The 14157-nt window shown below is 41.0% G+C and overlaps 1 non-coding gene across 1 annotated transcript; it reads left to right on the top strand.

The window, feature by feature from the left end:
• The first annotated feature begins 13765 nt into the window (after nucleotides 1–13765).
• LOC148548070 (small nucleolar RNA R71) lies at nucleotides 13766–13873 on the top strand. The gene has a single exon (XR_015897043.1). It is a non-coding gene; the product is annotated as a small nucleolar RNA R71 (small nucleolar RNA).
• The last annotated feature ends 284 nt before the right edge of the window (nucleotides 13874–14157 follow it).

Raw genomic sequence — 14157 nt, forward strand, 5'->3', positions numbered from 1 at the left:
AGCATGAGGGACTTCTCAGTTGTACAAACACAAGCAGTACAGACAAGTAACACACAATTAAAGTACAAGTAAAGCAAGTAGCATTTAATCAGGTAGCGCAGCATATATGTACAATTTGGCAATCCAAAACAAATAGGCAAATCCAAATAAGTCAAACATATGCAAATGATTAATGCCTGCCCTATGGCTGATGATATCATCTGTCGGTTACATAGCCAACCCAACATGTCCTAGTAGCTAACCACTAGACAGTCCCTGCGAGCTCACATCCCCAAGCTCAAAAATCAAAATGAAATATCCATGGGGAAGAGCTCATTCGGAAAGGTATAAGTGTTCGGCCACATCTTACGACGCAGGGTCAACAGAATCTCATATCTCAACTAGGAGCAAGTGGAGCCGGCTGGTGCACGAAATTGTGATCATCAATGGCGCCCACATCATGGTACGCACAATTGTAATCTCAACTCTTTGTCACAACTCCGCACAACTAACCAGCAAGTGCACTAGGTCGTCCAAGTAATAAACCTTACGTGAGTAAGGGTCGATCCCACGGAGATTGTCGGCTTGAAGCAAGCTATGGTTATCTTGTAAATCTCGGTCAAGCGGATTCACATGGTTATGGAGAATTGATAATTATAATATGAATAAAACATAAAATAGGATAGAGATACTTATGCAATTCATTGGTGAGAATTTCAGATAAGCGTATGAAGATGCTTTGTTCCTTCTGAACCTCTACTTTTCTATTGCCTTTTTCCAATCATTCATACTCCTTTCCATGGCAAGCTGTATGTTGGGTTTCACCGTTGTCAATGGCTACCTCCCGTCCTTTCAGTGAAAATGTTCCAAATGTGCTGTCACCGCACGGCTAATCAGCTGTTGGTTCTCGATCATGTTGGAATAGGATCCATTGATCCTTTTGCGTCTGTCACTACGCCCAACACTCGCGATTTTGAAGCTCGTCACAGTCATCCCTTTCCTGATCCTACTCGGAATACCACAGACAAGGTTTAGACTTTCTGGATCTCAGGAATGGCCACCAATTGATTCTAGCCTATACCACGAAGGTTCTAATCTTAGATTAGAAACCCAAGAGATACACATTCAAGCTTGTTTGCATGTAGAACAGAAGTGGTTGTCAGGCACGTGTTCATAGGTGAGAATGGTGATGAGTGTCACGGATCATCACATTCATCATGTTGAAGAACGAATGGATATCTTAGAACAGAAATAGGGTTGAGTTGAATAGAAAAACAATAGTACTTTGCATTAATTCATGAGGAACAGCAGAGCTCCACACCTTAATCTATGGTGTGTAGAAACTCCACCGTTGAAAATACAAAAGTGATAATGGTGATCATTGGCTTCGGCCCTAGAGAGGGAACCAGAAGAACCAAGATCAAAAGTATGATCAAGTGTGTAAAATACAATAGCAAAAGGTCCTATTTGTAGAAAACTATTAATCTAGGGTTTACAGAAATGAGTAAATGATGCAGAATCCACTTCAGGGCCCACTTGGTGTGTGCTTGGGCTGAACGTTGAAGCTTTCACGTGTAGAGGCTTTTCTTGGAGTTAAACGCCAGCTTTTGTGCCAGTTTGGGCGTTTAACTCCAACTTTTATGCCAGTTCTGGCGTTTTGACGCCAGAATTTCTATGCTGACTTGGAACGCCGGTTTGAGCCATCAAATCTCAGGCAAAGTATGGACTATTATATATTGCTAGAAAGCCCAGGATGTCTACATTCCAACGAAATTGAGAGCGCGCTAATTGAGCTTCTGTAGCTCCAGAAAATCTACTTCGATTGCAGGGAGGTCAGAATCCAACAGCATCTGCAGTCCTTTTTCAGCCTCTGAATCAGATTTTTGCTCAAGTCCCTCAATTTCAGCCAGAAAATACCTGAAATCACAGAAAAACACACAAACTCATAGTAAAGTCCAGAAATGTGATTTTTATTTAAAAACTAATAAAAACATAATAAAAACTAACTAAAATATACTAAAAATAATGCCAAAAAGCGTATAAATTATCCGCTCATCACAACACCAAACTTAAATTGTTGCTTGTCCCCAAGCAACTGAAAATCAAATAGGATAAAAAGAAGAGAATATACTATAAATTCCAAAATATCAATGAAACTTAGCTCCAATTAGATGAGCGGGACTAGTAACTTTTTGCCTCTGAACAGTTTTGGCATCTCACTTTATCCCTTGAAGTTCAGAATGATTGGCATCTATAGGAACTCAAAATTCAGATAGTGTTATTGATTCTCCTAGTTTAGTATGTTGGCTCTTGAACACAGCTACTTTATGAGTCTTGGCCGTGACCCTAAGCATTTTGTTTTCCAGTATTACCACTGGATACATAAATGCCACAGACACATAACTGGGTGAACCTTTTCAGATTGTGACTCAGCTTTGCTAGAGTCCCCAATTAGAGGTGTCCAGAGCTCTTAAGCACACTCTTTTTGCTTTGGACCACGACTTTAACCGCTCAGTCTCAAGTTTTTACTTGACACCTTCACGCCACAAGCACATGGTTAGGGACAGCTTGGTTTAGCCGCTTAGGCCAAGATTTTATTCCTTTAGGCCCTCCTATCCACTGATGCTCAAAGCCTTGGATCCTTTTTATTTTACCCTTGCCTTTTGGTTTAAAGGGCTATTGGCTTTTTCTGCTTGCTTTTTTTTCTGCAAGCTTTTCACTGCTTTTTCTTGCTTTAAGAATCAATTTTATGATTTTTCAGATTATCAATAACATTTCTCCTTTTTCATTATTCTTTCAAGAGCCAACAATTTTAACATTCATAAACAACAAATTCAAAAATATGCACTGTTCAAGCATTCATTCAGAAAACAAAAAGTATTGTCACCACATCAAAATAATTAAACTAGTTTCAAGGATGAATTCGAAATCATGTACTTCTTGTTCTTTTGTGATTAAAACATTTTTCTTTTAAGAAAGGTGATGGATTTATAGGACATTCATAGCTTTAAGACATAGACACTAAGACACTAGTGATCATGTAATAAAGACACAAACATAGATAAACATAAAGCATAAAAATTCAAAAAATAGAAAATAAAGAATCAAGGAAACTAAAGAACGGGTCCACCTTAGTGATGGCAGCTAGTTCTTCCTCTTGAAGATCTTATGGAGTGCTTGAGCACATCAATGTCTCTTCCTTGCCTTTGTTGCTCCTCTCTCATGATTCTTTGATCTTCTCTAATTTTATGAAGGAGGATAGAATGCTCTTGGTGTTCCACCCTTAGTTGTCCCATATTGGAACTTAATTCTCCTAGGGAGGTGTTAATTTGCTCCCAATAATTTTGTGGAGGAAAATGCATCCCTTGAGGCATCTCAGGGATTTCATGATGAGGAATTTCCTCATGCTCTTGTCCATGAGTGGGATCTCTTGTTTGCTCCATCCTTTTCTTAGTGATGGGCTTGTCCTTATCAATGAGGATGTCTTCCTCTATGTCAATTCCAGCTGAATTGTAAAGGTGACAAATGAGATGAGGGAAGGCTAACCTTGACAAAGTAGAGGACTTGTCTGCCACCTTGTAGAGTTCTAGGGATATAACCTCATGAACTTCTACTTCCTCTCCAATCATGATGCTATGGATCATGATAGCCCAGTCTATAGTAACTTCAGACCAGTTGCTAGTGGGAATGATTGAGCGTTGGATGAACTCCAACCATCCCCTAGCCACGGGCTTGAGGTCATGCCTTCTTAGTTGAACCGGCTTTCCTCTTGAATCTTTCTTCCATTGAGCGCCCTCTTCACAAATGTCTATGAGGACTTGGTCCAACCTTTGATCAAAGTTGACCCTTCTAGTGTAGGGGCGTGCATCTCCTTGCATCCTGGGCAAGTTGAATGCCAACCTTACATTTTCCGGACTGAAATCTAAGTATTTCCCCCGAACCATTGTAAGCCAATTCTTTGGGTCCGGGTTCACACTTTGATCATGGTTCTTGGTGATCCATGCATTGGCATAGAACTCTTGAACCATTAAGATTCCAACTTGTTGAATGGGGTTGGTGAGAACTTCCCAACCTCTTCTACGAATATCATGTCGGATCTCCGGGTATTCACCCTTTTTGAGCTTGAAAGGGACCTCGGGGATCACCTTCTTCTTGGTCACAACTTCATAGAAGTGGTCTTGATACACCCTTGAGATGAATCTCTCCATCTCCCATGACTCAGAGGTGGAAGCTTTTGCCTTCCCTTTCCTCTTTCTAGAGGTTTCTCCGGCCTTAGGTGCCATAAAGGGTTATGGAAAAACAAAAAGCATCGCTTTTACCACACCAAACTTAGAAGGTTTACTCGTCCTCGAGCAAAAGAAGAAGGAAGAGAGTAGAGGAAGAAGAAATAGAAGAGATAGAGGGGGTTAGTGTTTCGGCCAAGGGGGAGAAGTAGTGTTTAAGATGTGTGAAAATGAAGGGGTGAAGATGCGTTTATATAGGAGCGGGGAGAGGGTAAGGTTCGGCCATGTATGGGTGGGTTTGGGAGGGAAAGTGGTTTGAATTTGAATGGTGAGGTAGGTGGGGTTTATGATGGATGGATGTGGATTAGTGAAGGGTTTATGGAGAAGAGGGTAGGATTTGATAGGTGAGGGATTTTTGGGGAAGAGGTATTGAGGTGATTGGTGAAGGGTATTTGGGAAAGAGTATTATGAAACGGTGAGAAGAAGAGAGAGAGTGAGTTGAGGTTGGTGGGGATCCTGTGGGGTCCACAGATCCTGAGGTGCCAAAGATTTCTCATCCCTGCACCAATTAGGCTTGCAAAACGCCCTTTGGTGCCAATCCTGGCGTTAAACGCCAGGTTGCTGCCTATTTCTGGCATTTAACGCCAGCTTCTTGCCCTTTTCTGGCATTAAACGCCAGTCTGGTGCCCATTTCTGGCGTTAAACACCCAGAATGGTGCCAGACTGGGCGTTTAATGCCCATTCTGCTGCCCTTACTGGCGTTTAAACACCAGTAGGCTTCTCTTTCAGGGTGTGCTGTTTTTTATTCTATTTTTCAGTTTATTTTTGCTTTTTCAATTGTTTTTATGACTTCACATGATCATCAACCTACAGAAAACATAAAATAACAATGGAAAATAGAAATTTAACATAGATAAGTAAAATTGGGTTGCCTCCCAACAAGCGCTTCTTTAATGTCAGTAGCTTGACAGTGGGCTCTCATGGAGCCTCACAGATACTCAGAGCATGATGATGGCCTCTTAACACCAAACTTAGAGTTTGATTGTGGCCTTCCAACACCAAACTTAGAGTTTGAATGTGGGGGTTTTGTTTGACTCTGTATTGAGAGAAGCTTTTCATGCTTCTTCTCCATGGTTACAGAGGGAGATTCTTGAGCTTTAAACACAAGAGAGTCCTCATTCACTTGAAGGACCAATTCTCCTCTGTCAACATCAATCACAGCTTTTGCTGTGGCTAGGAAGGGTCTGCCAAGGATGATGGATTCATCCATACACTTCCCAGTATCTAGGATTATGAAATCAGCAGGGATGTAGTGGTCTTCAACCTTTACTAAGACATCCTCTACAAGTCCATAAGCCTGTTTCCTTGAATTGTCTGCCATCTCTAGTGAGATTCTTGCAGCTCGTACCTCAAGGATCCCTAGCTTCTCCATTACAGAGAGAGGCATGAGGTTTAAGCTTGACCCTAGGTCACACAGAGCCTTCTAAAAGGTCATAGTACCTATGGTGCAAGGTATTGAGAACTTTCCAGGATCTTGTCTCTTCAGAGGTAATTTCTGCCTAGTCAAGTCATCCAGTTCTTTGGTGAGCAAGGGGGGTTCATCCTCCCAAGTCTCATTACCAAATAGCTTGGCATTTAGCTTCATGATTGCTCCAAGGTACTTAGCAACTTGTTCTTCAATAACATCTTCATCCTCTTCAGAAGAAGAATACTCATCAGAGCTCATGAATGGAAAAAGTAAATTCAATGGAATCTCTATAGTCTCAGTGTGAGCCTCAGATTCCCATGGTTCCTCATTAGGGAACTCCTTGGAGGCCAGTGGATGTCCATTGAGGTCTTCCTCAATGGAGATCACTGCCTCTTCCTCCTCTCCAGGTTCGGCTGTGTGGGTTATGTTGATGGCCTTGCACTCTCCTTTTTTAATCTCTTCTGTATTGCTTGGAAGAGTACTAGGAGGGAGTTCAGTAACTTTCTTACTCAGCTGATCCACTTGTGCCTCCAAATTTCTAATGGAAGACCATGTTTCAGTCATGAAACTTTGAGTGGTTTTAATTAAATCAGAGACTACAGTTGCTAATTCAGAGTGGTTCTGCTTAGAATTCTCTATTTGTTGCTGAGAAGATGATGGAAAAGGTTTGCCATTGCTAAACCTATTTCTTCCACCATTATTGTTGTTGAAGCCTTGTTCAGGCCTCTGTTGATCCTTCCATGAGAGATTTGGATGATTTCTCCATGAAGGATTATAGGTGTTTCCATAGGATTCTCCCATGTAATTCACCTCTTCCATTGCTGGGTTTTCAGGATCATAAGCTTCTTCTTCAGATGAAGCTTCTTTGGTACTGACTGTTGCTGCTTGCATTCTAGACAGACTCTAAAAAATCATATTGACTTGCTGAGTCAATATTTTGTTCTGAGCTAATATGGCATTCAGAGTATCAATTTCAAGAACTCTTTTCTTCTGACTTGTCCAATTATTCACAAGATTCCTTTCAGAGGTGTATATGAATTGGTTATTTGCAACCATTTCAATGAGTTCCTGAGCTTCTGTAGGCGTCTTCTTCAGATGAAGAGATCCTCCAGCAGAGCTATCCAATGACATATTGGACAGTTCAGACAGACCATCAGAGAAGATACCTATGATGCTCCATTCTGAAAGCATGTCAGAAGGACACCTTCTGATCAATTGCTTGTATCTTTCCTAAGCTTCATAGAGGGATTCACCTTCCTTCTGTCTGAAGGTTTGGACTTCCACTCTAAGCTTGCTCAATTTTTGAGGTGGAAAGAACTTTGTCTAGAAGGCATTGACTAGCTTTTCCCAAGAGTTTAGGCTTTATTTAGGTTGTGAATCCAACCATGTTCTAGCTCTGTCTCTTACAGCAAAGGGAAAGAGCATAAGCTTGTAGACCTCGGGATCAACCCCATTAGTTTTGACAGTTGGTGTGCAAAATCGTGATCATTCCTTCCTTGGTAACGGCGCTAAAAACTCAATACGCACGTTCATGTTCTTAATTCTGTTTAACAACTTCGTACAACTAACCAGCAAGTGCACTGGGTCGTCCAAGTAATAAACCTTACGTGAGTAAGGGTTGATCCCACGGAGATTGTCGGCTTGAAGCAAGCTATGGTCACCTTGTAAATCTCAGTCAGGCGGATTCAACTGATTTTATGAATTTATAAGTAAAAGATAAATAAAATATAAAATAGGATAGTGGTACTTATGTAATTCATTGGTGAGAATTTCAGATAAGTGTATAGAGATGCTTTCATCCCTCTGAACCTCTGCTTTCCTGCTGTCTTCATCCAATCCTTCCTACTCCTTTCCATGGCAAGCTGTATGTTAGGCATCACCGTTATCAATGGCCACATGTCCTCTCAGTAAAAATGGTCCAATGCGCTGTCACTGCATGGCTAATCATCTTTCGGTTCTAGATCATACTGGAATAGGATCCATTGATCCTTTTGCGGCTGTCACTACCCCCAGCACTCGCAAGTTTGAAGCTCGTCACAGTCATTCAATCCCTGAATCCTACTCGGAATACCACAGACAAGGTTTAGACTTTCCGAATTTTCAAGATTGGCCGTCCATGGGTTCTAACTTATACCACGAAGACACTAATAACTCGGACTTGGTCCCCTGTATTAGATATCCAAGAGATATCCATTCAATCTAAAGTAGAATGGAAGTGGTTGTCAGGCACGCGTTCATAAGTTGAGAATGATGATGACTGTTATGATCATCACATACATCATATTGAAGTGCGAATGAATATCTTAGAAGTGGAATAAGTTGAATTGAATAGAAAAACAGTAGTACTTTGCATTAATCTTTGAGGAACAGCAGAGCTCCACACCTTAATCTATGGTGTGTAGAAACTCTACCGTTGAAAATACACAAGTGATAAATGTTCAGGCATGGCCGAATGGCCAGCCCTCACAAAAGTCTAAGATATCCTAAAACTAATCAAAGATGATCCAAAAGATATAAACATAATAGTAAAAAGTCCTATTTATACTAAACTAGTTACTAGGGTTTGCAGAATTGAGTAAATAATGCAGAAATCTACTTCTGGGGCCCACTTGGTGTGTGCTTGGACTGAGCATTGAGCTTTACATGTGTAGAGGCTTCTTTTGGATTTGAACGCCAGTTTGTAGCCTGTTTCTGGCGTTGAACTCCACTTTGCAACCTGTTTCTGGCGTTTGACTCCAGAATGCAGCATGGAACTGGCGTTGAACGCCAGTTTACGTCATCTATCCTTATTTAAAGTATGGACTATTATATATTGCTGGAAAGCCCTGGATGTCTACTTTCCAACGCAAATGAGAGCGCACCATTTGGAGTTCTTTAGCTCCAGAAAATCCATTCCGAGTGCAGAGAGGTCAGAATCCAACAACATCAGCAGTCTTTTTTCAGCCTGAATCAGATTTTTGCTCCAGTCCCTCAATTTCAGCCAGAAATTACCTGAAATCATAGAAAAACACACAAACTCATAGTAAAGTCCAGAAATGTGATTTTTAATTAAAAACTAATAAAAATACAATGAAAGTTAATTAAATCATACTAAAAAATACTAAAAACAATGCCAAAAAGCGTATAAATTATCCGCTCATCACAACACCAAACTTAAATTGTTGCTTGTCCCCAAGCAACTGAAAATCAAATAGGATAAAAAGAAGAGAATATACTATATCAATGAAACTTAGCTCCAATCAGATGAGCGGGATTTGTAGCTTTTTGCCTCTTGAATAGTTTTGGCATCTCACTTTATCCATTGAAGTTCAGAATGATTGGCATCTATAGGAACTCAGAGTTCAGATAGTTTTATTGATTCTCCTAGTTCAGTATGTTGATTCTTGAGCACAGCTACTTTATGAGTCTTGGCCGTGGCCCTAAGCACTTTGTTTTCCAGTATTACCACCGGATACATAAATGCCACAGACACATAACTGGGTGAACCTTTTCAGATTGTGACTCAGCTTTGCTAAAGTCCCTAATTAGAGGTGTTCAGGGTTCTTAAGCACACTCTTCTTTTGCTTTGGACCTCGACTTTAACCACTCAGTCTCAAGTTTTCACTTGACACCTTCACGCCACAAGCACATGGTTAGGGACAGCTTGGTTTAGCCGCTTAGGCCAGGATTTTATTCCTTTAGGCCCTCCTATCCACTGATGCTCAAAGCCTTGGATCCTTTTTATTACCCTTGCCTTTTGGTTTTAAGGGCTATTGGCTTTTTTCTCTTACCTTTTGGTTTAAAGAGCTTTTGGCTTTTTCTGCTTGCCTTTTCTTTTTCTTTCTCTTTTTTTTTCGCCATTTTTCTTTTCTTCTCTTTTTTTTCTGCAAGCTTTTGTATTCACTGCTTTTTCTTGCTTCAAGAATCATTTTTATGATTTTTTAGAATATCAAATAACATTTCTCCTGTTCATCATTCTTTCAAGAGCCAACATATTTAACATTCATAAACAACAATTTCAAAAGACATATGCATTGTTCAAGCATTCATTCAGAAAATAAAAAGTATTGTCACCACATCAAAATAATTAAACTAGTTTCAAGGATGAATTCGAAACCATGTACTTCTTGTTCTTTTGTAATTAAAACATTTTTCATTCAAGAGAGGTGATGGATTCATAGGACATTCATAACTTTAAGGCATAGACACTTAAATACTAATGATCATGTAATAGAGACACAAACATAAATAAAATATAAGGCTCAAAAACCGAAAAACATGAAAATAAATAAACAAGGAGATTAAGGAATGAGTCCACCTTAGTGAGGGTGGCGTCTTCCTCTTCTTGAAGAACCAATGGTGCTTTTGAGCTCCTCTGTGTCTCTTCCTTGTCTTTGTTGTTCCTCCCTCATAGCTCTTTGATCTTCTCTAATTTCATGGAGGATGATGGAATGCTCTTGGTGCTCCATCCTTAGTTGTCCCATGTTGGAACTTAATTCACCTAGGGAAGTGTTGATTTGTTCCCAGTAGTTTTGTGGAGGGAAGTGCATCCCTTGAGGCATCTCAGGGATTTCATGGTGAGGAATCTCCTCATGCTCATGTTGAGGTCTATGCTCTCTTGTTTGCTCCATCCTTTTCTTAGTGATGGGCTTATCCTCTTCAATGAGGATGTCTCCCTCTATGTCAATTCCAGCCGAATTGCAGAGGTGGCATATGAGGTAAGGAAAGGCTAACCTTGTAAAGTTCTTGAGGTATAATCTCATGAACTTCCACTTCCTCCCCAATCATGATGCTCTGGATCATGATGGCCCGGTCTACAGTAACTTCAGACCAGTTTCTAGTAGAAATGATTGAGCGTTGAATGAACTCCAACCATCCTCTAGCTACTGGTTTGAGGTCAAGCCTTCTTAGTTGAACCGGCTTGCCCTTTGAGTCAATTTTCCATTGAGCTCCTTCCACACATATGTCCATGAGAACTGGGTCCAACCTTTGATCAAAGCTGACTCTTCTAGTGTAGGGGCGTGCATTTTCTTCCATCATTGGCAAGTTGAACGCCAACCTTACATTTTCCGGACTGAAATCTAAGTATTTCTCCCGAACCATGGTGAGCCAATTCTTTCGATTCGGGTTCACACTTTGATCATGGTTCCTAGTGATCCATGTATTTGCATAGAACTCTTGAACTATTAAGATCCCGACTTGTTGAATGGGGTTGGTGAGAACTTCCCAACCTCTTCTTTGGATTTCAAGACGGATCTCCGGATACTCATTCTTTTTGAGTTTGAAAGGAACCTCATGAATCACTTTCTTCTTGGCCCCAACTTCATAGAAGTGGTCTTGATGGACCTTAGAGATGAATCTCTCCATCTTCCATGACTCAGAGGTGGAAGCAATTGCCTTCCCTTTCCTCTTTCTAGAGGTTTCTCTGGCCTTAGGTGCCATGAATGGTTATGGAAAAACAAAAAACTATGCTTTTACCACACCAAACTTAAAATGGTTGCTCGTCCCCGAGCAAAAGAAGAAAGAAAGAAGTAGAAGAAGAAGAAAAATGAGGGAGAGGGAGAGAGAGATGGTTTGGCTAAGGGGAAGAAGAGAAGGTTTTGTTGTGTGAAAATGAAGAGGGAATGGGGGATTTATATAGGAGTGGGGAGGGGTTTAGGGTTCGGCCATTTAGGGTTGGGTTTGGGAGGGAAATTATTTTGAATTTAAAGGTAGGTGGGGTTTTTGGGGAAGAGAGGATGGATGTGATTGGTGAAGAGGTGATGGGGAAGAGTGATTGAGTTGATTAGTGAGGGGTATTTGGGAAAGAAAGTTATGAAAAGGTGTGAAGAGGAGAGAAGAAGTAGGTGGGGATCCTGTGGGGTTCACAGATCCTGAGGTGTTTGAGGATTTCTCATCCCTGCACCTATTAGGCATGTAAACGCCCTTTGTAGGCAATCCTGGCATTTAACGCCAGACTACAGCATGTTTCTGGCGTTAAACGCCACTTCCATGCTTGTTTTGGGCGTTCAACGCCAGTCTATAGCATGTTTCTGGCGTTGAACGCCAGTGTGGTGCACGTTTCTGGCGTTTAACGCCAGCTTTCCTCTGGGTGCAATCCTGGCGTTTAAACGCCAGACTGCTGCTTGTTTCTGGCATTTAACGCCAGCTTCATGCTCTGTTCTGGCGTTAAACGCCAGCTAGATGCTCCTTACTGGCATTTAAACGCCAGTAAGCCCTTCCTCCAGGGTGTGCTGTTTTCAATGCTGTTTTTCATTCTGTTTTCGATTTTTCAGTAGTTTTTGTGACTCCACATGATCATCAACCTAATAAAACATGAAATAACAAAGAGAAAATAAAATAAAAATAATTAAATAACATTGGGTTGCCTCCCAACAAGCGCTTCTTTAATGTCAATAGCTTGACAGTGAGCTCTCATGGAGCCTCACAGATAATCAGAGCAAGGTTGGGACCTCCCAACACCAAACTTAGAGTTTGGTTGTGGGGGTTCAACACCAAACTTAGAGTTTGGTTGTGGCCTCCCAACACCAAACTTAGAGTTTGACTGTGGGGGCTTTGGTTGACTCTGCAGTGAGAGAAGCTTTTCATGCTTCCTCTCCATGGTTACAGAAGGAGATCCTTGAGTTTGAAACACAAGGTTGTCCTCATTCAGTTGAAGGACTAACTCTCCTCTGTCCACATCAATCACAGCTCTTCCTGTGGCTAGGAAGGGTCTTCCAAGGATGATGGATTCATCCTCTTCCTTCTCAGTGTCTAGGTTTATGAAATCAGCAGGGATGTAAAGGCCTTCAACCTTTACTAACACGTCTTCTACTTGTCCATAAGCCTGTTTTCTTGAGTTGTCTGCCATCTCTAATGAGATTCTGGCAGCTTGCACCTCAAAAATTCAAAGTTTCTCCATTACAGAGAGTGGCATGAGGTTTATCCCTGACCCCAGGTCACATAGAGCCTTCTCAAAGGTCATGGTGCCTATGGTACAAGGAATTAAGAACTTTCTAGGATCCTGTTTCTTCTGAGGCAATTTCAGTTGATCCAGATCACTCAGTTCATTGGTGAGCAAGGGAGGTTCATCTTCCCAAGTCTCATTACCAAATAATTTGGCATTCAGCTTCATGATTGCTCCAAGGTATTTAGCAACTTGCTCTTCAGTAATTTCTTCATCCTCTTCAGAGGAAGAATACTCATCAGAGCTCATGAAGGGCAGAAGGAGGTTCAATGGAATATCTATGGTCTCTAGATGAGCCTCAGATTCCTTTGGTTCCTCAAAGGAAAACTCCTTAATGGTCACTGGACGTCCCAGGAGGTCTTCCTCACTAGGATTCACATCCTCCTCCTCCCTTGTAGGTTCGGCCATGATGATTAAATCAATGGCTTTGCACTCTCTCTTTGGATTTTCTTCTGTATTGCTTGGGACAGTACTAGGAGGAGTTTCAGTGAATCTTTTACTCAGCTGGCCCACTTGTGCCTCCAAATTTATAATGGAAGACCTTGTTTCATTCATGAAATTTAAAGTGGCCTTAGATAGATCAGAGACTATATTTGCTAAGCTAGATAGATTCTACTCAGAATTCTTTGTCTGTTGCTGAGTGGATGATGGAAAAGGTTTGCTATTGCTAAACCTGTTTCTTCCACCATTATTAAAGCCTTGTTGAGACTTTTGTTGATCCTTCCATGAGAAATTTGGATAATTTTTCCATGAGGGATTATAGGTGTTTCTATAGGGTTCACCCATGTAATTTACCTCTGCTATTGCAGGGTTCTCAGGATCATAAGCTTCTTCTTCAGAAGAGGCCTCTTTAGTACTGTTGGATGATTCCTTCAATCCATTCAGACTCTGAGAAATCATATTGACTTGCTGAGTCAATATTTTATTCTGAGCCAATATGGCATTTAGAGTATCAATTTCAAGAACTCCCTTCTTCATAGGCGTCCCATTATTCACAGGATTCCTTTCAGAAGTGTACATGAACTGGTTATTTGCAACCATGTCAATGAGTTCTTGAGCTTCTGCATGCGTTTTCTTTAGGTGAATGGATCCACCTGCAGAATGGTCCAGTGAAATCTTTGATAATTCAGACAGACCATCATAGAATATATCCAGGATGGTCCATTCTGAAAGCATGTCAGAAGGACACTTTTTGGTTAGTTCCTTGTATCTCTCCCAAGCTTCATAGAGGGATTCACCTTCCTTTGGTATGAAGGTTTGAACATCCACTCTAAGCTTGCTAAGCTTTTGAGGAGGAAAGAACTTGGCTAAGAAAGCCATGGCCAGTTTATCCCAAGAGTTCAGGCTGTCTTTAGGTTGAGAGTCCAACCATATTCTAGCTCTGTATCTTACAGCAAATGGGAAGAGCATAAGCCTATAGACCTCGGGATCAACCCCATTGGTCTTAACAGTATCACAGATCTGCAAGAATTCAGTTAAGAATTGAAAGGGATCTTCGGATGGAAGTCCATAAAACTTGCAATTCTGTTGCATCAGAGAAATTAGTTGAGGTTTCAGCTCAA

This window comes from Arachis ipaensis, chromosome B8 (genome assembly GCF_059453495.1).
Source record: "Arachis ipaensis isolate K30076 ecotype BB chromosome B8, ASM5945349v1, whole genome shotgun sequence".
Taxonomy (NCBI): Eukaryota; Viridiplantae; Streptophyta; class Magnoliopsida; order Fabales; family Fabaceae; genus Arachis; species Arachis ipaensis.